The sequence below is a fragment of the Panthera leo genome, chromosome B2, assembly GCF_018350215.1.
Source record: "Panthera leo isolate Ple1 chromosome B2, P.leo_Ple1_pat1.1, whole genome shotgun sequence".
Taxonomy (NCBI): domain Eukaryota; kingdom Metazoa; phylum Chordata; class Mammalia; order Carnivora; family Felidae; genus Panthera; species Panthera leo.
In genome coordinates this window covers 109,830,818-109,844,742 of record NC_056683.1, presented here as the reverse complement: position 1 = coordinate 109,844,742, position 13,925 = coordinate 109,830,818, and the positions used below count along the sequence as shown (strand labels likewise).

At 40.0% G+C, this 13,925-nt stretch overlaps 1 protein-coding gene across 7 annotated transcripts in view; it reads right to left on the bottom strand.

Moving 5' to 3' along the window:
• The window catches only part of PKIB (cAMP-dependent protein kinase inhibitor beta), a 170,795-nt gene that overhangs the window by 139,029 nt on the left and 17,841 nt on the right, over positions 1 to 13,925 (bottom strand). For 6 of the 7 annotated variants that reach the window (XM_042939733.1, XM_042939739.1, XM_042939732.1 and 3 more), the window contains exon 3: positions 10,707 to 10,752. The gene's annotated coding sequence lies outside the window, so the exon portion shown is untranslated. Of the gene's footprint in view, positions 1 to 9,635; positions 9,762 to 10,706; positions 10,753 to 13,925 lie in introns of all 7 variants that reach the window. The other variant, XM_042939734.1, reaches the window with a different exon arrangement.

Genomic DNA, 13,925 nt, shown 5'->3' with positions numbered 1-13,925 from the left:
TTTAATCTCTCTTATTTTGAATGATAGTCTTGCTGGATAAAGAATTCTTGGCTGCATATTTTTCTGATCCAGCACATTGAATATATCCTGCCACTCCTTTCTGGCCTGCCAAGTTTCTGTAGATAGGTCTTGCTGCAAACCTGGTCTGTCTTCCCTTGTAGGTTAAGGACTTTATTCCCTTGCTGTTTTCATGATTGTTTCCTTGCCTGAGTATTTTGTGAATTTGACTATGATATGCCTTGTTGATGGTCAGTTTTTGTTGAATCTAATGGGAGTCCTCTGGGCTTCCTGGATTTTGATGTCTGTGTCTTTCCCCAGGTTAGGAAAGTTTTCTGCTATGATTTGCTCACATAACGTTTCTACCCCTTTTTCTCGCTCTTCATCTTCTGGAACCCCTATGATTCTAATGTTCCTTTTTGATGAGTCACTGATTCTTAAATCATGCTTTTTGCCTTAGTCTCCCTCTTTTTTTGCTTCATTGTTCTCCTTAAGTTTGTCCTCTATATCACTGATTCTCTGTTCTGCCTCATCCATCCTTGCCGCCATGGCATCCATTTGAGATTGCAGGTCAGTTATAGCATTTTATTTCATCCTGCAGAAAGAGATTTCTTTTACTTCTTTTACTCTTTTATCTCTGCAGAAAGAGATTCTAATCTGTTTTCAACCCCAGCTAGTATTCTTACTATTGTGATTCTAAATTCTGGTTCAGACAACTTGCTTTTATCTGTGTTGGTTAAGTCCCTGGCTGTCATTTCTTCTCTTTTGGGTGAATTCCTTCATTTTGTCATATTGAAGGGAGAAAAGGAATTAATGAGTTTAAAAAATTTAAATTAAAAAATTAAAACAACACACACACACACACAAAACAAATAAATGATGCTAGATCCTAGGTGTGTTTTGGTCTGGGTGTTGAAAGGGGCTTGATAGATTAGAGAAAGAAAGGGAAAGGAAAAAAAAAGGAAATCATTTGAAAATTTGAAAAATGAATACACTGTAAGAGAATAAAATGAAGTGATGGAAGTTTAATAGAATTTGGAAAAATTACACAAAAGTAAAAAATATAGTAAAGGCATGAAAATATTTTTAATAAAAATTGAAAATAAAAATATATGTTTTCCTGCATTCAAGAAAAAGAAAAATAAACAAAAAAGAGAAAAAAAAGAAAATTGAATAGATGGACCAGTGAACAGCCTGAAATACATTTGAAATTACTTTGTTTTCCCCTAGAAGTCAAACTATGAAGCACTTTATAGTCTGTAAACTAAGTAGGCGGAGATATTTGTGTTGAGCGGTTGGCTCAGTTGGGCAGGGCCTAATGTAATGGCTCCATTCTCCACTAGATGGTGCTGCCTACCTTACTGGTGTGGATTGTTGTGACACTTGTAGGTGTGTATGCGCATGTGTGGGAGGGGTGAAAATGGCGTCACCCAGCTACCCAGTCTCTAGTATCAGAACTCTGTTCTCCCCAATCAGCACCTGTCCTGTCTTCAGCTTCCGTCCATTCCCCGCTTATACACTGTCCATGACCAAGCCCCAGGCAGCACCTCCCTCCTGAGTTCTATCTCAGATGTGGCTGTGTCTCCCGACCCCTTATCTCTGAGGGACTGTGGCTTTGACACTTTCTGCCCTCTGAAGGAGGGTCTCACCAGGCAATGGCTGGGTGCCAGCTGCAGCCAGGAATGCTCTCAGGACCATGCTGCTGCTGATGCCCAGAGATTGCAGCCAGGTGCTGGCCCACCCCAGAAAAAGTTCATGCAATTGTGTAGCAGCAGCATTTCAAGGATTATGGAAAATCACAACACACATTTGGCACCAGGCTTCACCCCCAACGACCTTGTGCCAGCACCAGAGAATGTTGTTCTCCCAGGCCCACTGGGATCGTTCCTGTTTGGGGCCACACAGACTCTACCGGATGTCCTCCCAACAGGGGAACAGCCTCTTCCCCTGTGGCCCGAAGAATCCCAGACTCCACTGTGCTCCTAGGGATTCGCCCTTCTCACCAGACACTGCCAGGTATCAAGCTGTGGAGTTTCAGACTCTGCATTCCCCCTGTTTATAGAGTTTTAATGGAATTTAAACCCTCTCCTTTCTCCTTTCTCCCTTTTTAGTTCAGTCCCTACTCCTGTTTCCACTTTTCCACTTTCTCTCTAGCTGCTTTTGGAGGGGGGGGTGCTTTTCCCGTACTCTCCCCCTCCCTCTGTCCTCTCTCCACAAGCAAAAACAGCTCACTCCCTGCCCTCTGTGGCTTCTCTCTCCCCCATTTCACCTCTCCGCATCGTGTACCTGCTGAGTTCTGTGGTTCAGGTTGTGCAGATTGTTGTGTTAACCCTAAAATCAGTTTTCTAGGTGTGCAGCATGGTTTAGTGTTGATCTGGCTGTATTTCATGGACACGAGACACAAAAAACCTTCCATGCTGTTCAGTTCCCCAGCATTTCTGACCTGAAGCACACACTTGGAAAGAAATGCCTTTTGTATCCCAGAAAAAGTCCAGACAAAGAAATACAGAGGTCACCCATTGAAAATCATCTGAATACACCAAAATGGTACAATACAAGGAATGTAAGGAAGACAACAGTAGCATCCACTATAACCAGGAAGGGCACAGTGAAATTATACCTCTATTCCTTGCTAAGAATGATGTAATTTGCTACAACTATTTTAAAAAGACAGCTAACTATATATCAAGAGCCTTAGAAATGTTGGTACTAAGTGCAACTCCATAAAAATAATTATATTCATCACAGTATTATTTATAATGTTGAGAAATAAGAAATAATTTAAGGGGCACCTGGGTGGCTCAGTGGATTAAGCGTCCAACTTCCACTCAGGTGCCATATGTGAGTTTGCAGCTCAGAGCCTTGAGCCTGCTTCAGATTCTGTGTTTCCCTCTCTTTCTGCCCCTTCCCCGCTTGTGCTCTGTGTCTCTCACTCTCTCAAAAATAAATAAGCATTAAAAAAAGAAATAATTTAAATGTCCAACAATATAAGACTTGTTAGGAAAGTTATTTATGTCTGATGGATGAAATGTTGCCATTAAAGCTGAAAATTGTAGATTATATAGCTATATGAGAAAATGTTTTTGAGGGAGGAAGAAAGCAAGAAAAAGAAAGAAGAAAGATGAGACGGAATATTTAAAAATGATAGTACCATTATTGTCCTAAGGGTTGGGCTTATGTAGTTATATCTTTTTAATGCTGAAAATAACATGTTTTTAAAGCAACATAAACATTGCTTTTAAATATTATCCAAAAATTTTAATATCTGCTTTCTATATATATCTTCTGAGGTTCTATATACAATCTCATCTTTCCAAAACAAAAATCTCATGAAATAGTTGAGTTTAGTATTAATGTATTTATTTTACAGATGAGGAAATTAAACCCCAGAAATGGCCAGATGGCTGGAAAGTGATGGAACTGTGATTAGACTATATTTCTTGACTCCTGGCCTAGTTCTCTTTATGACAGTGGTACATGTCTGTTATTTCCATGTCTTTTATTTTCAAGAATCTCCTCATCTTCTCATCATCAAGAGTGCATAGTAGACCTAAGCCTGACTAGTGAGAGCCAGTGACTCTAGTCACTGATAAAGAACTGGTTGTGTGACCCAAGTTAGGACAATCAAAGATAGCCCAGGACTTTTGATGGCTTCTTCCACCAAGGGTACTATACTGCCAGAAAATTGAGAAGCCTGGAGTTTCCCATGCTCATTTTTCTCAGATCATAAGAGAGTCTGCCTAAGAGTGGAGGAAAATAGAGCTAGAAATGGAAAGAAACCAATTTCTTATGACATTGTTAAAGCACTCCACTATTTGATTTGAATCTGGCCATGCCTCAACCCAAGGTCTACCCTTGGCCTTTTCAGGTTTGGGAACTAATAAATACTTGTTTTTCTTTTGAATTAAGATAATTAGATTGAGGTTGCTGTCATCATCACTAAAAATATCCTGGCTAATGTGGAAGTTAGTTGTTGTCACTGACAAATCTTAAAAATGTTGTGTTGGCCAAGCCAAGGTAGACTGCAGGGTAATGAATGTTCTCTAGCTAGAATGCAATCCATCTGTGCTATGAAGTAGCAAAGCAGATAATTAAACTGCTACCTTTCATATCTTTGGACTCAGGTTATGTGTGTACTGAGGTTAGAACTTGAGGGAATTTGGTAAAAACATGTCAGGATCCTGGAATATTATAGCCAGTTCTCAATACTTTAATCTTGACTGTTTAAAAGTGAAGAAGGAGGAGAAGGAGGAGAAAACACAATCTTGTTCTATGGCTCATATAACAACCCAGGACAGCTGAGATTCAAATAGCTCTGTGCATGAAAAACTGAAAAAGTCAAATGTTTCACCCCAAGAAAAAGTTACTGCATGGAAAGTCAAGGAGTCTGACAACAACATTGTAGATAAGAAGAGGATCTACGAGAAGCTACAAAATGATTTTCCAGGCCCATCCAAGAACCTCAACTGCTACTCCCTGCCTGAAGAAGGTGTTAGGTAGGAAGTTTTCAGGTGAAAATGACAGAAACACCAGTCTAATTATCTTAATTAAAAGATGGTGGAAAGTGTTTTCCCAGTCATACCACCTAGAGATATGAAGAGAATTAGTTATGACTTCCAATCCTAACCAGTTGTTCTTTACCATTATAAACCTTTAAGCTAAGAGTTGGAAGGTAAGTAGAGCATTGCAGCCTACTGCTAAGAAACAGAAACTACAGACTCAGATTTCTCTTGAAATTATGACTCAACATGATCTCAATTTCCAGTTACTAGTCTACAGTATTAACCAAATGCAAATTAACTGGATGCCTACCAAGGTTTTAATGTTTCCCTTTTAGAAAAACCCCAAACCTGGCAAGCAAATGCTTGTAAGTACTTAACCCATAAGCATTCCCTCCACCACCAAAACTTCACCAATAGGAAGTGTGTTGTTAACATATGGCAGCCATCAAAAACAGATCTCAAATGTGCCCAGAAGAAAATAACTGTCAAGTAAAATCCACTGTAATGCAGATTCCTGACCAAAGGACCCACTGTCCTGGGCAGTAAGAATTTGCAATCCTTAATGAGTAAAACAACTGTTTATTTACTTTTTCCCTCTTCTCATTTTCAAATGAGAATTTTTTTGAATTCATCCTTTATTTACTCCACCATCGTCTATTACATTTGCTGTAGGTGGTTAAACAAATATATCATTAGTCATATACTGCTGGATAATAAGAAGCTATGTCTGAGACTAACAGTTACAAAGCAAAGATCTTGATCTAGAGTAATAAGATAACTTTACAACACTCATTTGACTCTTTAGACGGGAGGTGACTGCAGTATTTGTTGTGCATAAAATAGTTGTTTTTTGTTACATGGGAGCAATGTATGTATAAAAATAAATGTTGAAGTCTATGAATTAAAAGAAAGTGTACATGTTTATGGGAAAACTGCTATCGTGGAGATGTATTGATTTTACCCATCAAGCATCCTTGGCAACAGAATCCCTCTTTTTCTTATCGACCCTTCTATTTTCAATGCATGATATTTGGATGGGCTGCCCCAGATCTAGGAGTATGCTCTGACCTTATCATTCACAGTCAGAATAAACAATTACTGCTTAAGAGATGGCACATGACCCAAGTCAGGTCAGCCAAATTAGGCTGAAGATTTTTGCTAAAAAGTATTGGGAAAAGAGTACTCTTTTTCCACTGGTGTTGGCAAGTTGGTCGAATATAAGCCTGGAACTACCAATGCTCATCTTTGGCACCAATTAGAGAGCTTTGAGGGTGAAACCACCCAAGTAAAATCCACTATGTGCAGGTGCAGAGAGAGAGGGAGACTTTTGATAACATTTTGTGAGCACCTAAATTTAGCCATGCCCAAAGCCCATATATACAACCTGCATTTCTCAGTTATTTGAGCCATTAAATTCCATTTTCTCCTTCAGTAAGTTCAAGATGTATTTCTGAAAGTATGAAATCACCTAGGTTGTGTATAGTCTTACCATTCTCTTCAATAATCAAATTGTTAATTTCTAAATCTTTCTGATATTTAATATTTGTTAAATTTCTGAAGAAAGAAAACTTGCACAGGAAAACTTCCTAATTCCTTAAAACTCACTTAGTCAGTTGTCTTAAGATTATGAAGATTTGAAGAAATTCAGAGATTGGATGTCATGTGTGGTTCAGCCATAGAAGCAGAGTCACTATGAGTGCTGCAGGATAAGGAATATATTGTAGGAAGTAAACCTCACACAGTTGTGGGAAGAGCTAGGGAATCGACAGTAGGAGAACCTAAGAAGGAGTCTCTAGTGAGTTCTCCTGAAGCACCTGTGCAAGTAAAACTGTCCATAATTTCAGGGAATTCTGAGAAGACCAGCATATCTAGCCACCAAAGTGGGACTATGGCGGGGGCGGGGGAGGGGGAGAGGTCTATGAAATGTGTCTGTCAAAGTACAGCCATGCATCTGGTGATAAAGCCTGGAACTGATCTTAATCATGAGGACCAAGAGTTGGGAAGAAAAGCTCCTGTCACTTTAACTGACCTCAGAAATCTCCAGAAAATAAAGGTTGCTGTTTCACACTTGTGCCTTCCAAATCTGATGCAAGTTCTCTTTTGGTCAACTTTAATTTGTAATCTTACAGCAAAGAGAATTCTGGGAAATGTGGTTCTTAGCTTAATCAAGTTGACACAGCACAATCTTTTCTCTCCTAGTCAACCTGTCATCAGTGCATACCTCTTTTAACCATATTCCATATAAAGTAAAAGAAAAACCATGCTTCTGCCTAACATCGTGCAACTATCTCTTGCTTACTGAAAATACACTATTCCTCTCCCCAAAGAAGTATATGTAAGATACCACCTTAGAGTGATTTCTTCTCCACACTCCCTTCTTGATGTCCTGCAACTAAACACTGAGACATCAGTTTAACCACTATCTTCTTTAGTAAAAGAAAATAAGAAAGGAAAATGATCAGTTAGTATAGATAAAACTAAATTCATGGCAAAATAAGGAAGAAATACTCATAACTATAATACTCCTTATTTCACTAACTGATCATATAATAATAGCTGATATTATGACCTTCTTCACTAGCCATTCCATAATCTCTTTTCTCTCAGTAAGCATCTCAGTTGCTGGTAGTTTCTTTTGAGTCAGATTATCAAAACTTTAATTTTGAAATAGCCTGTATGTACATTTACCTGTTCTGCCTCTACTGATTAGTTACAATTTTTCATTAAATTTTATCATAGGACATAAAAATACTATGAGACACCTCAAAGAATCCCAAAATGAAGTAACCCAATTTTATCTTAATAGTCAGAATCAATCACTCCGATAGTATAGTAATCCCCCCTTTTGCCAATTGGTTAGGTGGCCCGAGGAACCCACAGTGGCCAATTAGTCTCAACAGTCAGTTTAGTGAAACCATTGCTACGTCCCCTAGGGGAAGTATCCTCCCTTGTGAACTAAGATCTCCAAACCAGAAAAGTCAAAAGGTACAGAAATAAGAAGAAAAATGTTCATAGATAGACATTCCTATTTCTTTCCCTTGAATCTTAGCATGGGAAAAATACTACTGTATTTTGGACTCAGATTCAAATAATATACCTAGTCCTGGAAGACATGACTTCAGTCCACAAAGTTGCTATCCAGCTGGCACCACAGCTGAATTTTCATACAGTTACTCAACAGTTCAATCAGGCCAGCTGCTCCAGGGTGATAGATAGCATGCTTAGTTCAGTGAATTCTATGAACACAAGCCCATTGCCACACTTCGTTTGTTGTCAAATAAGTCCATTAGTCAGGGGTAATGCCGTGTGGAATTCTATGATGTCAAATAAGGCATTCCATAAGTCCAAGGGTGATGGTTTTGGCAGAAGCATTACAGATAGGAAAGGCAAATCCATATCCGGAGAAGTATCTATTCCAATGAAAATAAAACAGCATGATGGAAGTAGTTCAATATGATCATCCTGCCAGCAGGTGCCTGGCAAGACTACCAGACAAATGGTGCCATACCAGTGTATCAGATTTTGTTTGTTGGCAGGTTAGGCATTTGACAGCAGCTATGGCCAAATTAGCCTTGTGTTGCTGAGTCCATCCAAAACCTCCATTCTTGTTTCTGTGGCCACCTTCTATGTTTATTTGGAGAGGACAGCAGTAGCTGGGGATAGATCCTCACCAACATCCACAGAATAGCAACTTTTTACGTGATTATTAGACTGGTGTCACTCTTTGTTGACCATTGATATAGATCACAAATATTTTCTTATGTGTAGACACAGAGACGTCTATCTACATATCTCTTCCCTAGACTATCTTCTAACCAATTTTCTGATTATGCTCCTTCCAAGTCTCTGACAGTTCTTTCAAATGTTAAGAATTGCATATGGATCAGGGTAGATGCATGTCTTCAGCCATCTCTTCTTCTAGGAAGAAATGAACAACCATATGCACTGCTCTGAGTTCTGTCCATTGGAGGGATTTTCCTCACCACTGCCCTTTAGGGCTATCACTGAGTGGAGCTGTAGCCCTGCAGCTTTCTTCTTTAGAGTCATGCTAGCGTATTGTGCAGAACCACATGTAAACCAAACTGCAAATTTTGTTCTTCCTTAGTAGGTTGGTCTTAGGGAGCTCCCTATCAGGTCATAGGTAAGGTTGAGATGGAGGAAACAACATAGAAAAAATAGGGGCCATGGGCACCTGTGATGTTTGCTCTGCACTAACTTTTGCCTTCAAGACCTGCTTGATCCTGATCATGTGTATACAACTTTCATTTGATGATGAAGTGCTGCTATACATGCCCAATATTTTAGAGTGTTGCCAAATACCTGGTTCATGATAGGCAGCTCAGATGATTTGGTAACTTAGTGGTCCAGGATCAAGCTTTCATTTACTTATGACTTGCCCAGTAATAAGCCAGAAGCTGCTTTTCAAAAAGGAGGAGATTTTTTTTTTACAGAGAATGCAAAGCTTTGCTCCAAAATTGTTAAAGCTCTGTGCTATGACGAACTTGTAGGGACTGCCAAAGGTTCCAAATAGTATTTCTACATATCTCTGACCCTTCAAGAGCCATAAGAACTGTTCGGTTATACGTCCCAAGTTATGGAGCAGCTTGTATGGCAGGCTAGATCCAATACAGAGACCTCTCTTTTTCTGGTTCTATTCAAAACTGGCAGGGGCACCTGGGTGGTTCAGTTGGTTGAGTGTCCAACTTCGGCTCAGGTCATGATCTCACAGTTTGTGAGTTTGAGCCCCACGTGAGGCTCTGTGCTGATAGCGCTAAGCCTGGAACCCACTTCGAGTTCTGTGTCTCCCTCTCTCTCTGCCCCTCCCCTGTTTACTTTCAGTCTCTCTCTCTCTCTCTCTCTCTCAAGTATAAATAAACATTAAAAAAAAAAAAACTGGCAGCCTTTGGAGATATTTGGTAAATAAGTTGGAATAACATATATTGCCTCCAAAAATCCAAAGAAGCCTACAGGGGTTTGTCTCTTTCTTAGTGTTAGAGGAGGCAGGTGCAATAACTTGCCCTTCATCTTCAAAGAGATACATCAACATGCTCCAGACCACTAGATCTCTAGATATTTCACAACGGGGGCAAGTCTCTGAACTTTTGTGTGGTATTTCTATATTATACACGGTCTTACTTTCCAAGGTGGTGAGTTTTTCTCTTGTATGTTGTGATAAGATTAGCCTTCTGAAAAGTATCATTACAAATAAGGGAGAGCTAAGTGATAGTGAACAGGATCTTCAAACCAGCCATAAGTAATGTTCTGAAAGAAAGCAGAACGCTAAGATAAGAAGAAATGGAACCAAAGGCTAAAATCCTAATGGCAATTTGAGAGGAAAAGAGGGCCTGCAGGGTAGGAAACCACAAAATTAGGGTATGAAATTACTCCTCTCCTACCATCAAAAAGGGAACGCCACATGCAGGAGGTGTTCTGCAGGTCCTTTATCTTCTTCTTTATATTTTTTCCTGGTTTTAAGCATTTGGTATCTCTTTCACGCCCAACCTAATGCTGAGTTTTATCAATTATCCCTGCCATAATCTATCAGTTTCCAATGCCTCCTTGCTGCCTATAATATAAAAAGCAAAAACCTCATAACCAAAGGCTCCTTCAAATATGACTGCATCTATCCTTCCAGCCTCAGCTATTCTTGAGCCATGCTGAATTCCTCACATCTTCTAAAATACATTGTATGTTTACACAACTACCAGTCTTTGCATGTACTGGTCCCTCTCCTGGAAATGGCCTCTCTCCTCCTCTTCTCCTGGATTGTTCAATTCAACCTCCAGATTTAACTCAAATGTAATTTCTTCTTTGATTTCCCTTATTTCCCTGATTCCCTGAAACAAGTGGATCAGTCTCATCCCCCGGTTCCCCACAGCATTTGGATCATAATTGTTAGTGTGCTCACCACAAAAGATTGCTGTTTTTCTATCTCTATAGGCCTATATCCACGAATAGAACAAAGAAGGAGCATATAAACATTTGCTCAACAAATGAAACAGATGGGTTTATTACTTTCTGGTTTGCCCAGATCCTACACTATAGAGCCCCATCTCTTCACCTACAATTTGCTGTTGATTTTATTTTAAATCTTTAAGAGGAAATTTATTTTTCCAAAACAGCTATGTAAGCAATTACCTAAAATCATTAACAGAATGTTCCTTTGAAATGATTTGTGTAGAGGTCATTTAGAAGTCTAGTACTTACCGTCTAATTTGTAGATATTTTTGGTGGTCCACCTTTGCATGAGTCTCTATGTAAGAAAGAGAATTAAACAGTTAATTAAAAAGTTGATCTTTTTATAGTTCAATCTGCATTATGTACTTATCTCAACCAGAATGGTGGACAGAGCCCTTTATTAAAGTCTTTATTCTATAACATACTGTGTGACTACTGCTCAGCTACCTTTCCACTGTAAAAAGAAGATAATTCTTGCCCATCTTACAGATTTCTTGAAAACAAAAGTTTGTTAAGTGAGTACAAATGTTAGTCAAAAGCAAGCATTATGAGTATTTCAATGCCTAACAAACATATCAGTACATTTAGTGAGTACCCATGATTTGTGCATTCTATAACTTATTTAACATTATATCTTTACCAACCTGCACATGCCTGCACAAAATATAAACCTAATTAATAAATATTTAAATATCTGCATTTCAAAGAAGATCACTGAAACAGTACCTGGAAAATTCAGAAATCTTTACTTCACAGTTGGAATTAATAATTTTTTCTGTCATATTGAGGTTAATTTTTGAGAAAGAAACAAACAATTTGTAGTCATACTAATTTAGTGTAGTAGTCCTTGTGTCTAGTTCAAATTCCAGCCCAGGGAGATCCCAACATAGTGGTATAGAGTTTTAAATTGGTAAATGTAAGGAATCCTTGAAATGCTAACTTCTGCACTTTTTTGGAGAACCACAGATTGTCAGTCATCTCTGTTGATCTAGAAATGCAAATGTCCGTCAAAATACTGAAACATACCAATGATTTGTTTTACCTAAATTAGAAGTGTTACTTTGCTCCAACTAAATTAGGAGCACCTGTATCACTTTGAGCTAATCTTGTGAGTTGCGAAGAGCACCGTGCTCAAACTGGTCTGACAGCTGCTTTGAAATAGCAGGTTAGTACAGCTGTAATTGTGGCATTAGCAGTGGAAATAGGGCTACACATCAGGGAAGAATCGTCCTATCACTTACTATTTTTCCCTCTCCTGAAATTTCACCTTGATTTTGCTTTATATTCATTCTCTATGGAAGAAATTGTAAATTAGATACCTTACAATTCAACACACTGATTCATTCCTCTAAGCTTATTGAGTTTTTACGATGTGACAAAATGGTAATATGCTAGGTCTGGTAACAGAAAGAAAGATAAAGAGTTCACTGTAAACTCAGGGCACACACCTGTGAACAGCTTGTGCCCTAAGGGAACAAGAGGTAAAAACAACAAATCTCAAGAGGGAGAAAAGATCAGGGAAGGCTCTTCAGATGGCATTGAACAATCTTTCAAGATGACTATGTTGCTGAGTTAAGGTATTTTTAAAGTAAAGGGACTGCACACCCTTAAGGCGCAGGAATATTAATCTGCTTTGTGAATTGTGAAAATTCTAGTAATTTAGTATTCCTGGCGGGGGAGAGGGGTTGTTTAGAGATGGGTAGCAGAGCACAGGGCAGTCAGGATAGCCAGAGGATATGCATAGATGGTCAAGGGCAGATAAAAAAGAGCACGCATACCATGCTATTACCCTGTAGGTGATAGACAGGCTCTTATGGGCTTGAAGTGCAGGTTCACAGTGACCTTAGCATTCAGGACTGAATCAGAGTAATTTGAACAGAGATGGTTTAATATAAAGAATTACTAACTATAACAGCAGGTTGGGATACCCAGAAATTAGCTAGTAAGAAGTAAAAAGGACTGTAGAAAATATAGGAATAGCAGATATAAGAAGCAGCCAGTACCTCTTAGGGTGAGATAGAGCCCAAGGACAAGCCTACCTCTGCTCCCAAAGGCTACAATCCAGACCTTGTTGGAGAGGGCACGGAAGTTGCTCGCTGAATACAGAGAGGATCCTGTGATGCTGCACTGGTGGGACTTGCTGGAAATACACCCTCTAGGGTGCCAGTGAAACCTGTTCATAGGGAGATGACTCACTGGAAGCCTCCATCATAAAACTGCCTGAGGGTGGAAATGCTGAAGAAGCTGCCAGCTGTTGGGTTCTCCTGCCCAACATGAACGGCAAAGCTGGGCACTGGAGAGGCTGCCTGGAATGGAAAAGTCTGGTGCTGCGAAAGCCACCCATGCTGCAGGAGCCAGACAAAAGGAACACTCCGGAACTAGGAAGGAAAGCCCCTTCCTCCTAGAATGTCTCTCCAGCACCCTCTAGTGACAAAGCTTGACGTTATGCTGTCTGCAAAGAAAATATGTAATTGGCCCATCTCCATTTTCACAGAGAAGGTGAAAAGGGTGAATTTAGAGTGAGAGACGGCACAGAACCAACATGATTTGTATGGAGAATGCACAAAAGGCTTAGCAACTGGTGCCACCTCTAGTCTGACAGGGAAGGCAGAGGCTAAAAATGGAAGATTGGTGGAACACTGCTTAAGTAGTTGAAAGAGCAGACCTACGCCGGCCGACTCCATCTTGTTCTGTGTCCTCCACCTTGAGTGACTATGTCCCCGACATGACCCCTTTCCGGGAAAATCACAGAAACCTCAGACCATGCCTCCTCCCCTTGAGTAACCTCCCGCTCACCCGTTCAAACTTCCCGATCAAAACACCCCGGCGACCTGTGTAACAGGAATCCAACCCTTCCCCAGCCAGTCAGCCAAGGCCACGACCCTTCCCCAGCCAATCGGCTGAGGCCACAGCCATTACCTCACCAACTGCCCCTAGACCCCTATAAAACCTTTGTGCTTTTGAAACTCGCTCTCTCTCCGGTATCTCACATCTGCATCGGTGCAGGTAGGGGATTGAGCTCCAGCTAGCTCAAATAAAGGTTCTTTTGCTTTTGCATCAGACTCGGCTCCCTAGTGGTCTTTGGGGATCACGAATTCTGGGCATAACAGTAGTCAGATCTCCAGATCCCTTACGTCACCCTCTGCAGCAGGGTGTCTATCCTCCTTCAACCTAGCAGAAAGAGTTCTGTTCTTTGAAGACAAACACAAGGTCTTTGGGCTGGGACAAACCAGGCACAGTGTGAAAATTAGGTGAATAAGTGAATACAGACATATTGAATGCCGAATGCTGAATGTGGAGACCACTGTGTTTTGCCTTCCTGGCTTCCAGAGGCTGGCTCAATGTTAACAATTTTTAGTTCCCCACCCTTCAAATGAGAAGATAAGATTAATAGGTCATCTGAGGAAGCATCTGTCATGAAGGATAGACACAAAAATAATAATTGGAACAAAGACCTTAAAAGAAGAA